The sequence below is a fragment of the Crocuta crocuta genome, unplaced genomic scaffold (genome assembly GCF_008692635.1).
Source record: "Crocuta crocuta isolate KB4526 unplaced genomic scaffold, BGI_CrCroc_1.0 scaffold95, whole genome shotgun sequence".
In the NCBI taxonomy this organism is placed as follows: domain Eukaryota; kingdom Metazoa; phylum Chordata; class Mammalia; order Carnivora; family Hyaenidae; genus Crocuta; species Crocuta crocuta.
Window position 1 is genome coordinate 11,714,047 of NW_027530971.1, and position 13,918 is coordinate 11,727,964.

The window sequence follows — 13,918 nt, forward strand, 5'->3', positions numbered from 1 at the left end:
AGCACTTTCTAAAACACCTACTCTGTTGAAATTTTGTGCTTTTGAATGATAGCTATAATAGCAAAAAATTATACAGTGTTAAGTATGTACCAGATACTGTTCTGGACATTTTTCATATATTAACCTATTCAATCTTCACAACAAATACTACTGTTAACTCCATTTTACAATTAAGAAAATTGAGGCACAGAACGTTACAGAGCCAAGAATCCTTACACTTTACAACACTAATCATAAGGACACTTAATTAAAGTGAGAATAGCTAATGCCCACTGCCCCCACTTCCTCCATGAGCCCAAAGATACGTTTTACAAATATGTATGTGTGTATGTATGTATGTATTTAATCTTCATCTATTTTTGAGAGAGAGAGAGACAGACAGACAGACAGAGCACAAGTGTAAAAGGGTCAGAGAGAGAGGGGGATACAGAATCTGAAGCAGGCTCCAGGCTCTTAGCTGTCAGGACAGAGCCCACGCGAAGCTTGAACCATGAGATCATGGCCTGAGTCGAAGTCAAATGCTCAACTGACTGAGCCACCTAAGTGTCCCCAAAGATATGTTTTAAAAGAACTGATTAATATAAAGTAGGGATGAAAGTAACATTAACCTAGATAATCAGATAATGATTTCTTAATCATGCCTTCTGGGGAGGAGGATCTTCCCCTTTAAACAATGGCTTGGGAATTTTTGATCCTATTTGGCAAAGGGATCTAACCACCATATAACTCTGGAATTATCCTTACACATGAGCTCAGAGCTGCCTTACAGACCATCTAGCTTCCTCTCTCCTTTTACAGATCAGGCAAATGCCACCTACACACAGAGAGTGTGGCTTGCTGGGATCACATAGCTGAAAGCATGCAGGGCTCCTGACACCCAGTCCACCTCACGCCCAGGTGATAATGAGTCACTACCACTTGAGTTATTTTCCATCCATAAAGCTCTGGGCAAAAAAAGGATTAGAATTTGCTGAAAGTGCAGAAGCATTCATCCCACATATCCAGTCTTCATTTCCCTAAAGCTTTTCTTCCAGGAGCAAAGAAATAGTAAGGAAGACATTGCAAAGGCAGGGATCTGAGACATGTCTGGTAAACAAACAAGAAAATACAGGTCAAAAGTGATTACTGGTGAAAAATTAAAATTTTCTTTTCTTTATTGATTCCCCTATATTTTGCCTTCCTACAAACAGCAAAAGTTCTAAAAGTTCAACAAGGCACTGCTATCAGACTTAAGACATTACTTTTTGGAAAAAACAAAAAACAGAAATATTGCGTTATTTTAAGAGTAGAGGACGAAATACAACATCAAGCAAAATCACTATATATATATATTCACATGTCTTTCTCTTTGGAGAATTGGAAACAAGGAAAATTGTAGCAGAGAGGTTGAAATGAACAAATGTTCTGGGACAAATCACAGGGTACATTTGAGATTGCATTTCCAGCCCAGACTTGAGACGGTTAAGCCAAATATGCTATATTTCATGAATTTTATCTTAGACCTTAATAGAGAGAACAATGTGATTAGATATGGCCTTAGAGAGCTTAAAGGGACCTTGCTGGTATTTTAATTTTTAAAAAATCTTATTTGTTTACCTTTTTCATTTCTCACTCTCAACTGTTCTCATTGATTCTATTAGGTTTCAAACTAGAGTCTCAGAAGTATTATGGTTGATATGATACTGGTCTTGTTCAGAATTTTTGTACCAGTATCCATCAGATTTCCTGACATACAACATAGGATTAACAAATGTCATACTGGATTGATTAATATTTAATTGAATTAATTTAGTGAAAATAATTGAGAAATGACTTAAATCTGCATTCTCTGTATTCTTCATCATTAACTTTGGTAGAACTCATGAATTTTTTTTCTTATTTCCTTTATTGCTCCCAAAAATCAAATCCGTTCAGTGCATTGTTTAAATCAACTAAATCTCAAAAAAGAAAAATTCTCCCAGTGGCTACTAGTGTTTACAGGATACTGTCCAAGTGATCTAGTTGACCATTAAAGAACTTTGAAGTCTGTTTCATTTCTATTTATTCACTCATTTATCATTACTCCTCCCCCTTAATGTTTACTTGATGTTATAGCCACATTAAATTACCATTTCCCTCTCAACATGATATACTGTTTTTCATGCTGATACATGTTGCCTATGCTATGTATTTTCCTACATGTGCTACATATTATTACACATGTTTTGTGTTTGATATTTCCTCCCTGGAATATTTTTCAAATCTATAGCTTGTAAATCCCTGTTCCTTCTTTAAGATCTAGGTCACACATTACTTTAGGAAAACTAATTTTTCTTTTCTCTGTGATTCCACAGCACTTTACACTGTTATTGTAGCATTTTTGTATTTCCCTTATTTTTTTAAATCGCTCAATCTATCCTGCTAGCCTCTGAATTCCAGGAGAAAATCATATGTCTTAATCATTTTTCCCTTCCCCACTAAATATTTATCACAACTGTGATGCACAGGTGTTCAACTCTTCTCCTAATTCCTGCAAGGTATATTTTGAAGCCAATGGTTACAAAATCTTCTAGGAGCCACATAAGTAACATAAATTACTAACTAGGCTGACTGGGGATGCATAACCCCCCTCCCCCAAAAGGGGACAGGTACATTCTTGTCCAGGTGATTGTTATCATATTGGAATGTGGGCCCAATATTGCCAGTCTTTAAGAAAACCGAGAAATTGAAATTTTGCTTCAAACATCTCAACTTTTAGGACAGTATGCAGGCTGCAATGGTCTGGATTCAGCTAGTGGACAACCAATTTGTAATCCATGCTCTAATTTATACAAAATTGATTTTTGTTTGCCATGTTATTCATGTAGTCAAGGAATGGAACTTTTGAAATATGCTTCAGATACTTTAATTATTGGAATCCTCTCTTATGGCTATCTATATTCTATTTTGCAGTAATACACATCCTGGTGCCTATTTGCATGAGAAATTTTGTTTTCAATATCCTCCTATTTTGAAATCCCATCCCCTTCCACACCCTCCCATGTTATTTTTCATCTTACCCTTACCACTTTCCCGAGCCCCCTGAAGGAAATTTACCTTTAGTTGTACTTCTTTTCAGTAAAACAGGAATAATAAAATAACTGCATAAAACTGTCATAAGGCATAAGCAAAGAGATAGGCAAAGTATCCCAAAGTGTAATGGTCTATATTATTATTTGTGTAAATATTAATTACTTTTTTACCTTGCCTCCTTTGTTTTTCTTCTCTCTCTCCCATTCCAAGTAAATATTATCTTCCTGGGCCTCACTCCATCAAGACTCTGAAAGGAGTTAAACAAAGTGTAATTATTCAAGTATCAGTTACTTATACTTTTTTGATCATGCAGTTGAACCTTAATAAAGACTATCCATGTTTTAACTTGTTACTGATATAATTTAGGCATGGGATAAGCTGGTGTTGAGCAGATTCTCAGCATCAAGGCAGTGGTTAAATGCACATTGTTATTACCTCCCGGTTCATTTCTTTACCAGTATCCATCCCACCCCTCATCCTACTGGAAGTACATATTTGGTTGGATTATTTCATTCATTGATTCATATGCTAATGAATCATTCTCTTCTCCCTCTCTCTCTTTCTATCTCTCTCAATAAAATGAAAGGCAACCTGCAGAATGGGAGAAAACATTTGCAAACCATAAATGTGATAAAAGGTTAATATGCAAACTATATAAGGAACTCATACTAATCAATAGCAATAATAATGATAATGATAATAATAATAACCTGATTTTAAAATAAGCAAAGGACTCTTGAATGCTGAGGACAAACTGAGGACTGATGGGGGTGGGGGAGGGCAAGGGGGTGATGGGCATGGGGGAGGACACTTGTGGGATGAGCACTGGGTGTTATATGGAAACCAACTTGACAATAAACTATTTAAAAAAGTAAAATAAAATAAGCAAAGGACCTGAATAGGCATTTTTCCCAATAATGTATTCAAATAGCCAGTGGGCACATGAAAAGGTGCTCAGCATCACTCATCATCAAAGAAATGCAAACCTAAACCACAATAAGATATTACCTCATATCTGTTAGAATGACTACTACCAAAAAGATCAGAGATAGGTGCTAGCGAAGGTGTGGAGAAAAGGGAACACTTGTACAATCGGTTCAGTGTTGGTAGGAAGATAAATTGGTATGACCACCCTGAAAATCAATATGAAAGTTCCTCAAAAACAAACAAACAAACAAACAAACCCTACCATATGATCCAGTAATACCACTTCTGGGCATATATCTGAAGGAAATGAAATCACTCACTTGAAGACATATTGCAACCCCACATTCATTGCTGCATTATGTACAATAGTCAAGACATGAAAAAACCTAAGTGTCCATTGATGAATAAAGAAAATGTGTGTGCATCCATTCAGCCATAAAAACAAAGGAAATCCTGCAGTTTGCAACATGAATGGACCTTGAGGCTATAAGTCAGACAGAGACACACAAATACTGTGTCATCTTACTTCTATGTGGAATCTAAAGCAATCAGTCAACCCCACAGGAATAGCATATTGGTGCTTGTTAGGGGTACAAGGATACGGGAACATGCTGGTCAAAGGGCACAAACTTCCAGGTAAAAGATGAATACATTCTAGGGAATCTAGGAATGTAATGTACAACCTGGTGACCATAGTTAGCACCACTGTATTTTATATTTGAAAATTACTAAGACCTTAAAAGTTCACACCACACACACACACACACACACACACCAAAAATTTTAACTATTTGAGTTGATATGTGTTAATTAACCTTATTATGATAATTATTTTGTAATTTGTACACATATCAAATCATTACATTGTACAACTTAAACTTACACAATATCATATGACAATTATATCTCAGTAAAGCTGGAAAAGAAAGAAAAAAGAAACCCGCAGTACTTTAGTAGGAAAGGTTATTCTCATGTTAAAACAGAAGTGGTTGTGGTGGAATTCTTCCTTTTTCTTGAGTAAGCTTTCTTTAATACTTTTTGATAAAAATATAAGACAGCTAATTGCATTTCCACCAATGAATGATAATACAAAGGTGGAAAGCTATATACAGAAGGCAAAAAATAAAAAGGGGGATGATGATTGCACTGGAAAAAAATCTATTTCTAGAAATATAGAAAATCAGACCCATAAACAAATATTCACTAATACTTATTTCAGCTTCAAGATTCAAAACTCAGATATTAATTGGATGTTCATAAAAAAATGAAATGTACCCACTTATTTAGTGTGTTAACATGGGGGCATGTTCTGGGAAAGAAAACAACACAAGAGATGTGCCGCCTTTATTGAAACAGCTTTGTAAAATTAAAAAAAAAAAAGCTGTAATGCCTGATAATTAACTTATATGTTGTTTTTGGTAGTCACAGGAGATACAAGCCACAAATGTGGCAAATAATTTCACAACATTTACTGCTTCATTCATCCATTCATTCATTCATTTGGGTGTAGCAACTGGTTGGACAAAGTGGAGAAAGGAAGTTATTCCAGGAGATAAAATATGTTAAGATTCAGAGAAAGGATCATTGGCAGTAGGTTTTAAACATGGCCACAAAGACCGTGTTGCCAAGATCTTGGCACCACTCTGCAAGTCAAATTACTTCTCTTCCCAATCCTCTTTCTTTCTCTTATTTGTTTGGACGGGAGAAAGTTTTCACAAACTCTTAAGCTGTTGCTCTCAGTGTATATATTCCAACCCCCAACACACGGAATGTTTTCTGAATCACAAACACTTTGCAATAGGGAAAACTGTCATGGAAGAAGTAGGTGGCTAAAGCCCTATCCTGTTCCCTGAAAGCAGTACTATAAAATATATTAGCATATAAATATATAGCTATCATCTATCTATCTACATGTATATAATAGAATGTTATGAAGCCTTAAACAAGCCATACACATTGGCTTGGTCTTAGTTTCCAAAGTTTGCAACATGCATTTTATAACATGTGGTGTGGGAGTATAACTTTGAGGCTTCATGTCATGAACCCATATACATTTAAATAAATACTTATTCTGTAGAAGAAGCTTGACCAAAAAACCAAAACCAACCAAATAAACAAACAACAACAAAACCAAAATCATCATACCTACCATGATGTTTTCTTTTCCTCTACTCTTCCAGAAAATGCTTCTAAACTTTCTAGTTTTTCTTCTCCCTAAGGACTTCTCTCAGAGTAAGTAAATACACCTATGACTCAAAGAGACAGACTAGCTATCAGATTCTTGGGGAATTGCAATAGAAATGCACAGTCAGGACAGGAGGCATTTGAATTTTAAAACCTCCCTTCCCTCCACCCCTTCCTTCTATGCTCTCAGCTGCCAGGGTGAGGGCCACAGAGGGATTCAGCTCCAGACTTGAGAGTGTCTTTGTCCTGACAACTTGACAGTTTAATAATTTAAACTCTTTTCATTCTCCCAAAGCACATGAATTGGCATTATTATGATTTTCTTTATTTTCTTTACCCTGCCTTAAACTGTTACTACTATAAGCTTTGATATCATATCATATCAATTGATATCATATCAATGTCCAATGATAATGGGAGGTTTTGGGGGTTGTTTTCAATTCTTGGCATCATCGCTCTTTAGAATAATGAGGAGTGAATAGGACCAGGTGCTCTTCTCATGTAATGAATCAATATCAACTAAAAGGAACACTAGTCAATTTGGAGGGCGGCGAGGATGTATTTTAATCCTTGGGATCCAGGAACGTTCTCTGAAACCTTTGAGAGACGACTACACTGGTTCATATTTGCTGAGTCTCATGTGATTAGAGACTGATGTTCTCATTAAATAGGCTGAAAAAGCTCTAACAGAAGGCATAATCTCATACAACCTATAGAAAACTAAGAAAAGGGGGGAAATGCATTCTTGAATGGCCCACAGGGGCTTGAATCATGTGAGTGAGTAAAAATCTTATTTTACTCAAATTACTTAAGTAAAACTTAAGGATCTACTTTTTAAGACTGATGTCTACAAAGGCACCTCTGGGGTAATTACCCCCTTCTATTTCACACAGGCAGATATAGACACAGCCCAGCTATAAATAGATAACATCCTTTGCTCACATTATTATGACTAAAGGATCGTGAGGCTTCAGAGCAACCCTCTGGGTTCAATGAGATTTTAGGAGAAGCCAAAGCAAGAATGTGTCCTGGAATGTGGCTATTCTAGGCTTATTCAGAAAGGTGAAAAGCAACGACATACCTATCATCGGGTGGCTAAAAATAGCCCATAAGCATAAATAGCTTAGTAAGGCAGAATGGGTAGTAAGGAAAGGCTCTCTGTCTACACCACTATTTTTGTTGTTTGCAAGTACTATCTGTATTATCCCAGGTTATCAAGTCAAAATCTCCTTGCAGACTTTTCCCACTCCTTCACTGACTTACATCCAATCAACCACTAATCCAGTTCCATAATCTTCAACCTGTATGCCCCATACCCCACCTCTTCTTCAGTCCCAGTACCATGTCTACACTGAAGACCACTAACTCATTTTATTATTATTAAGAGAGTATCCTTTGTGGTCTTCTGCTATCACCTTCTGCAACCTTTACAGATGAGTTAGCTCAGGAAACATTACTTAAGAGACCAATCTATACAGTGCAAAATGTAGTTTCCTAAATATCCCTCTATAATTTCAGCTATTTTCAGATGCATGCTCTGGTATCTTTTGCTGAAGACTTCCTGACTGCATGCCTGAAGTAGCCAGTGATCTAGAAGATTCAGAACATTTTTTGAAGGGGTACAGATCAATAAGAGGGGACAAAGTGCTTTGGAAGTAGCCCTTGCCTGGTTCTGGAAAGAGCTTTGGATTTACTTCATGGTATATGCATTGGCATTTTAGCTCTATCACAAGCTTAATTCCTTAGAATTTCACATAGCCAGATATAACGTGGGGATTTTAATAATTGTGTTCAAGGATTACATGAGATAAAGACTTGCCATATTTTCCTGTATTAGATATTCCATAACTATGGGGGGTGGTAGAATATATTGTTTAAAAATCTGATTAATGTTTTGAGGGACAATGAGGACTCCTGAGGGAAAAGCAGAATAACATCCATTCTGGTGAGACATCTTCTTTAGACTCCTATCCATCTTCTACCAAAGTGTAAATCAACCTAAACTCATGTATAACTAAGGTCACTTTTTCAATTTAATGTGTAGAGTATGTATGTTAAGGTAATCCTAGAATTTCAGTTTCTAGCATGAATGACTACAGTCTTGGAACAATATCTTTAAGCAAGTACTTCTTCCTTCTAGTTAGTTCTTCCTCCTCAACTCCAGCCATCTTCATATCCACCCTCTGATCCCTTCATTCCACTTCTCTGCAGATTAACGGGAAATATACATATGCCATCTTTTTTATTCTTTCTTCCAATTTCCCTCTAGCTAATTATACCCATAATTCTCAGACTCACCTGTCAATTTCTCAATGGCCTTTATACAAAATCACAGATCTGGAAAAGGGCCTCAGAGATTTTTTTGTTTTTCTTTTAGCTCCATTTTACAGTTGCAGAAACTGAAGCACAAAATGACAAAATAATTTTCCCAAAAATGTGTTGCTGTTTAGAAGCAGTAATGGACTTAAAACAGAGATGTTCTAAATTTAACTCAACCAATGCCCTTTTCTTCACATGTGACTGCTTTTGAGTACTTCCAATTATTTGTCACGTTTCTTTTTCATCTTTTACCTATTCTAAATCCCTCTGTAGATTCTATCTGCTTTTGTTCACTCACAATATATGAAATATATTAATCTTTTTGTAATGCTGACCTAGTTACCTTGGACCTCATATGGTCATTATCTACTTATGCTAAATGACCACAAGTCTCCTTAAAAATATTGGCTGATGTCTGAAGCTACTGGGCCTGTTATTACAGTGCACTCCATCAAAGACGTTAGTCTGATACTGACATAAATACAAAAGAAATTGGTGTATCTTTTCTCAACTTTAGAAATATCTTCAATGCAACCTACATTATTGTGACAGTCCCTGTGGGTTTGGAGACCACAAGATTGATGACATGAAATAAAGAAGAAGGGCTCTTTGGACCCTTCGTTTTCTCAGTGGCTAGCATTATTTTGACAAACATTTTGTCATTATTGCTTAACAGAGGAATTGGTCCGTGTTTTTTTATATCAAAATTATTACCTTCCTTGAATAATAAAAATCAATAAAGTCTCTTCTTGTGTGAAGCCTCTAGACAACCTTCTCTCAACAAATAATTAAACATTTGAATCAATTCCAGTACCAGCCTATTGTTCACAGCCTTATGAAACTTCCCTGCCTCACCATATTTGCCTGGAATTCTGTTATTATTTAAAAGAGAAATAGCTTCTAATATGAGCCCTTGTGAAATTGAAACTAGCAACTCTATTTCATCTAAAGAGCAAATCTAGGCAAGACTGGTATTGTCCAGGGAAAAGAAACTGGTTCAGGCAAATCAAGACCTGACTTGAACTATAGCCGAAACCTCAAACTGAACTAAGATTGAACTCATTTTTTAAAAACTCAAACACTAGGAGAGCTTTGTGGAAAACAATGACAGGGAAATCTGTTTAAGCTGTGTGTCTATGAAAAGAAAAGAAAATATAAGCTATGTGCATATGTGGTAGCAATGTCAACAAATTCAAGGTATGTATAGGTTTGGAATGACATCTAGGGAAATTTTGAATTAGTTGAAATGAATGGTCAAAAACAGTTTCTCATTTTAGCCATTCTGTTTATAAGTCTTTTTGTCTAAAAACTTGCATAACTTAAATATTCATGTATATTATGGAATTTGGGGAGACCCAATCTTTGGGGTATCTAACTCAAAACCTCCTTATTACTCTTAAAGACTAAAACTATAGATCTTATTACATATCTAGACTTGTCTTCTCTTTTATCCCTTTATTCCAGCAAAATTGATCTACTTTAATTATTGAAGGAGCCAAGCTGTCACCTCCCCACTGCCCACCCTCAGAATATTTGCATAGACAATTCACCTCCACTTGGAAGAATCTCTTCTCCCCCAAACTTCCTAGACAATGTTCTTTATCTTTTATGTCTTAGCTCAGTTGTGGCCTTTCTGTGACCCACTCCATCCCTGGACCAGTTATATATGCTTATGGTAGTCTGTGATTTTCATTAATTCACTTTCCACAGTTAATAATTAGTTATATGCTTGCACAGTTATTTATTAATGTCTGTACCTTACTGGGCTATAAACTTCATGAGGACAATGTTAAGTCTGTCATGTTTGACATATCATGTAAAGACTATCAGATATTTAAACATAAGTTAAAAAAAGGACTCAATGCTTCTTATATTTTGCATTTAAACACTAGAGAAGAGAACATGAAAATTTGTTAAAGATTGGATTTCAGGAATTAAAATATTTTTGGTAAATGTAAGTTAACTTAAATCTTCTCAAAACTCACTCCATATTCCATCAACAACTTTGTCTGTACCTAAACTAGCCCATCTGTGGTCACCAAATCATGTCAACCATAGCTAATAATCTGGTCCAGGTAACTAGGGGTGTATAAGCTGCATATTTTATTCATAAGTTATTTATTTCACAATCCAAAGGGAGGATTTTTTTTAATATTCTTTTTTTGGGGAGGGGGGAAAGAGGTAGGAAGTTTTACATAACCATTGGAAAGGGAGTGAAGGAAAGTAAGAGGGAAAAGAAAGTAAGAGTATATAACAACTAACAAGATATTTAAAATGACTGCTCAAGAAAAATTTATAGTCAAAATAAACTTTGGAAGTAGTCTGTTCTACCCAACCACTTTCTAGAGTTCCACCAAATTACAAGTTAAGGTTGCCAATATGGTGTGATGGAAGGAACACTGAGAGGCTCATTCAAAAGATACTTATTCATCGAGCACTTGCTTCAAGCCACACATTGTACTATCTCTATAAATACAGCAATAAAAATTTTTTTTTAAATTCCAAAATATATATTAGTAGACCTGTGGACCTACTAGGTATAGTTCTCAAAGATTCATATTCTTTTTTTTTTCTTACAAATAGTTTATTGTCAGGTTGGTTTCCATATAACACCCAGTGCTCATCCCCACAAGTGCCCTCCTCCATGCCCATCTTCCCCCTCCCCCCCACATCCATCAGTCCTCAGTTTGTTTCTCAGCATTCAAGAGTCTCTCATGGTTTGCCTCTCTCCCTTTCCCCCACCATTTCCCCCCTTCTTCTCTCCCATGGTCCTCAGTTAAGTTCCTCCTAATCCTCCTATACGTGCAAACATATGATATTTGCCCTTCTCTGCCTGACTTATTTCGCTCAGCATAACACCCTCAAGGTCCATCCATGTTGCTACACATGGCCAGATTTCATTGTTTCTCATTGCCATGTAGTATTCCATGGTATAGATAAACCACATCTTCTTGATCCATTCAAAGATTCATATTAGATGATTCCTTAGATTACTTCTGACTCTAGCATACTCTATAATTATATCTTTAGGACCGATTATTCATTCATTCATTCATTCATTCATTCATTCAACAAAGATTTCTTTAGCTCTCACTATGGATATTATAAGCACATTTTAAGCACTGGGAATAAAACAGGACAAAAACCAATCTTTGCCCTGATGGAATTTGTATTTTATTGGTGAGGGCCAATAAAATGCAATAGTAGAATAAACTAGAGCATTTAATATATTAGAAGATAATAAATACCATTGAAAAAATAACGTAGGGAGTAAGAACGGAGAGTTCAGGGAGTAAGGAATACAATTTAAAGTAATGGTGGCCAACGGTGGGCCACCACCATTAAATTTGAGATTTAAGGAAATACACCAAGGAAGTACATGTGATACATCTAGGGGAAGAGTAGTCTAGTCAAAGGGAACAACTTCAAAGGACTTGTTTATGTATACACCTGGATATTTACTGAACCATTGTGGCTGGTGAGGGAAATAAGTTGAGATCACAGAAGCTTGACTCCCAAGTCACACAGGGCCTTATAGCCCACTGCATTCTTGGTGACATGAGGACTCAACTGATGGAAGAATTTGATCAAAGCAGTGACATTATCTCAATTATGTTGTAACAGAATTAATCTGGATTCTTTGTTTAGAACTGATGGGGAGAAGAGTGGTAAGGGTAGAAGCAGCAAGAATATTTAAGAAGCTATTGTAATAGTCCAGGTAAGAAATATTGGTGACTTAAACCATGGTGGTAGCAGTGGAGGTGTTGAGAAATGATTAAATTCTGTGTATACTTCAAACACAAGACCAACAGAGTTGGAAAAGGGGTTCACAAGAAAGAGAAGAGTCAATGATGCCAAGACTGTTCATCCCAGACAGTAATTTCCCATAACTGAAATAGGAAAACCTCTAAGTGGAATAGTTTTGTGACATAGAGAATTCAATTTTAGGTTTTTTTGTTTGTAGTGCCTACTAGAAAGTCAAGGGAAAAGTTCAGTAGACATTAGTATACACAAAGCTGACGTTTGGGAGTAAATGGGAAACTTTAGGAGTCTTGAAGTATACACAGTATTCAAACCCAAAGCCATCCTTATCAAGGGAGTGAGTAGGTACCAAAAAGAAGTTTAATATTAAACCTGGAAGATACACTGAAGTTAAGTGAGCAATGAGATGAAGAGAAGCTAGTGAAGAAGACTGAGAAGGAGTAAATAGTCAGTGAAGATGGAAGAAACCATGAAAGCATGAGCTGGAAAAGAAGTGAAAAGACTATATCAAGCAAAGAGGCATGATCATCAGTTTCAAATCTTGCTGATATTTCAAGCATGACAGGGTGAACAGTTTCTCTCAATCTCAAATCACTTGATTTATCAAAGCGGTGGCTAGCGTACACTGGGAGATCAGTTTAACAACAATGGTAAGGATGAAAGCTGTATTATTCTTTAAGGGCTCCTGATCTTAGAATAGATTCTCACAGACCTCAGACTTGCACCCAACCATTGCTCAATGTTGGATCAAATACTTGAGAAGTGTGTTGCTGAATATATTCAGTGGTCATAGGTTACAGTCTTAGCTCAGTGATTAAGAATTCTCATTAACACATGTCAGTGACTAGTTCTTCCAAGAGTGAAAGGAGACCAACCTCCCTAGTGTGATGGCATCCAATCTTTAGGGCCTATTATTCGCAAGGCACATTGAGAAATAATTTATAAAATGGTATGTCTTTCTTTTTAATGTTTCAAAAGATTAGATCATCCTCCAAAATATATATAGTGTATCTTAAGAACTTGTGTTTTTTATCCCCTTAACATTTATTGAAGCATTATATTTTCAACCTATGCCATGTCTTGGATGACTTCCATAGCACCGACTTAAATTTTGGTTTCATATAGTTTGAATAAACTCTGGTTACAGGAGAGCTTTTTATAAATTAGTGAAAGTTGTATGTATAGTTTTTGTCTTGTTCCCTAAAGTTCCTTTTATCCATAAAGTTGTTCCTTGCTCTTGGAGTATACTCTCATCATCTTATGAAGACTACTATTGATCCTTTATTGTCTTTCTTCAGTGACATCTGATTTTTCCAAATGTTACCCCATGCACCCAGATGTTTTCTCCTCTTTACTACCAATGCACATTTATCTTATATCTACGATTGCTCTGCATATACTTCTACTTCAGTTGACTTTTTATCTTCTTACATTAGACTGTGGGCTTTCTGGAGAGGAACTCAAATACTGACTTCTCTATTTCTGGCACTCACCAGTTGTGTATCAGGGTTTGTTGTGGTTGTTGTAGTTATTTGTTTGTTTGAGATTGAAGTCTTCATGGTATGTTATTGTTGTCAATCACACATACAAACTTAATCTCCTCATCATAGGCTTCTGGGTTAAAATATTGAGCCAGTTCCCTTTCTTGTATTCTGTCATCAATTAATAATTACTT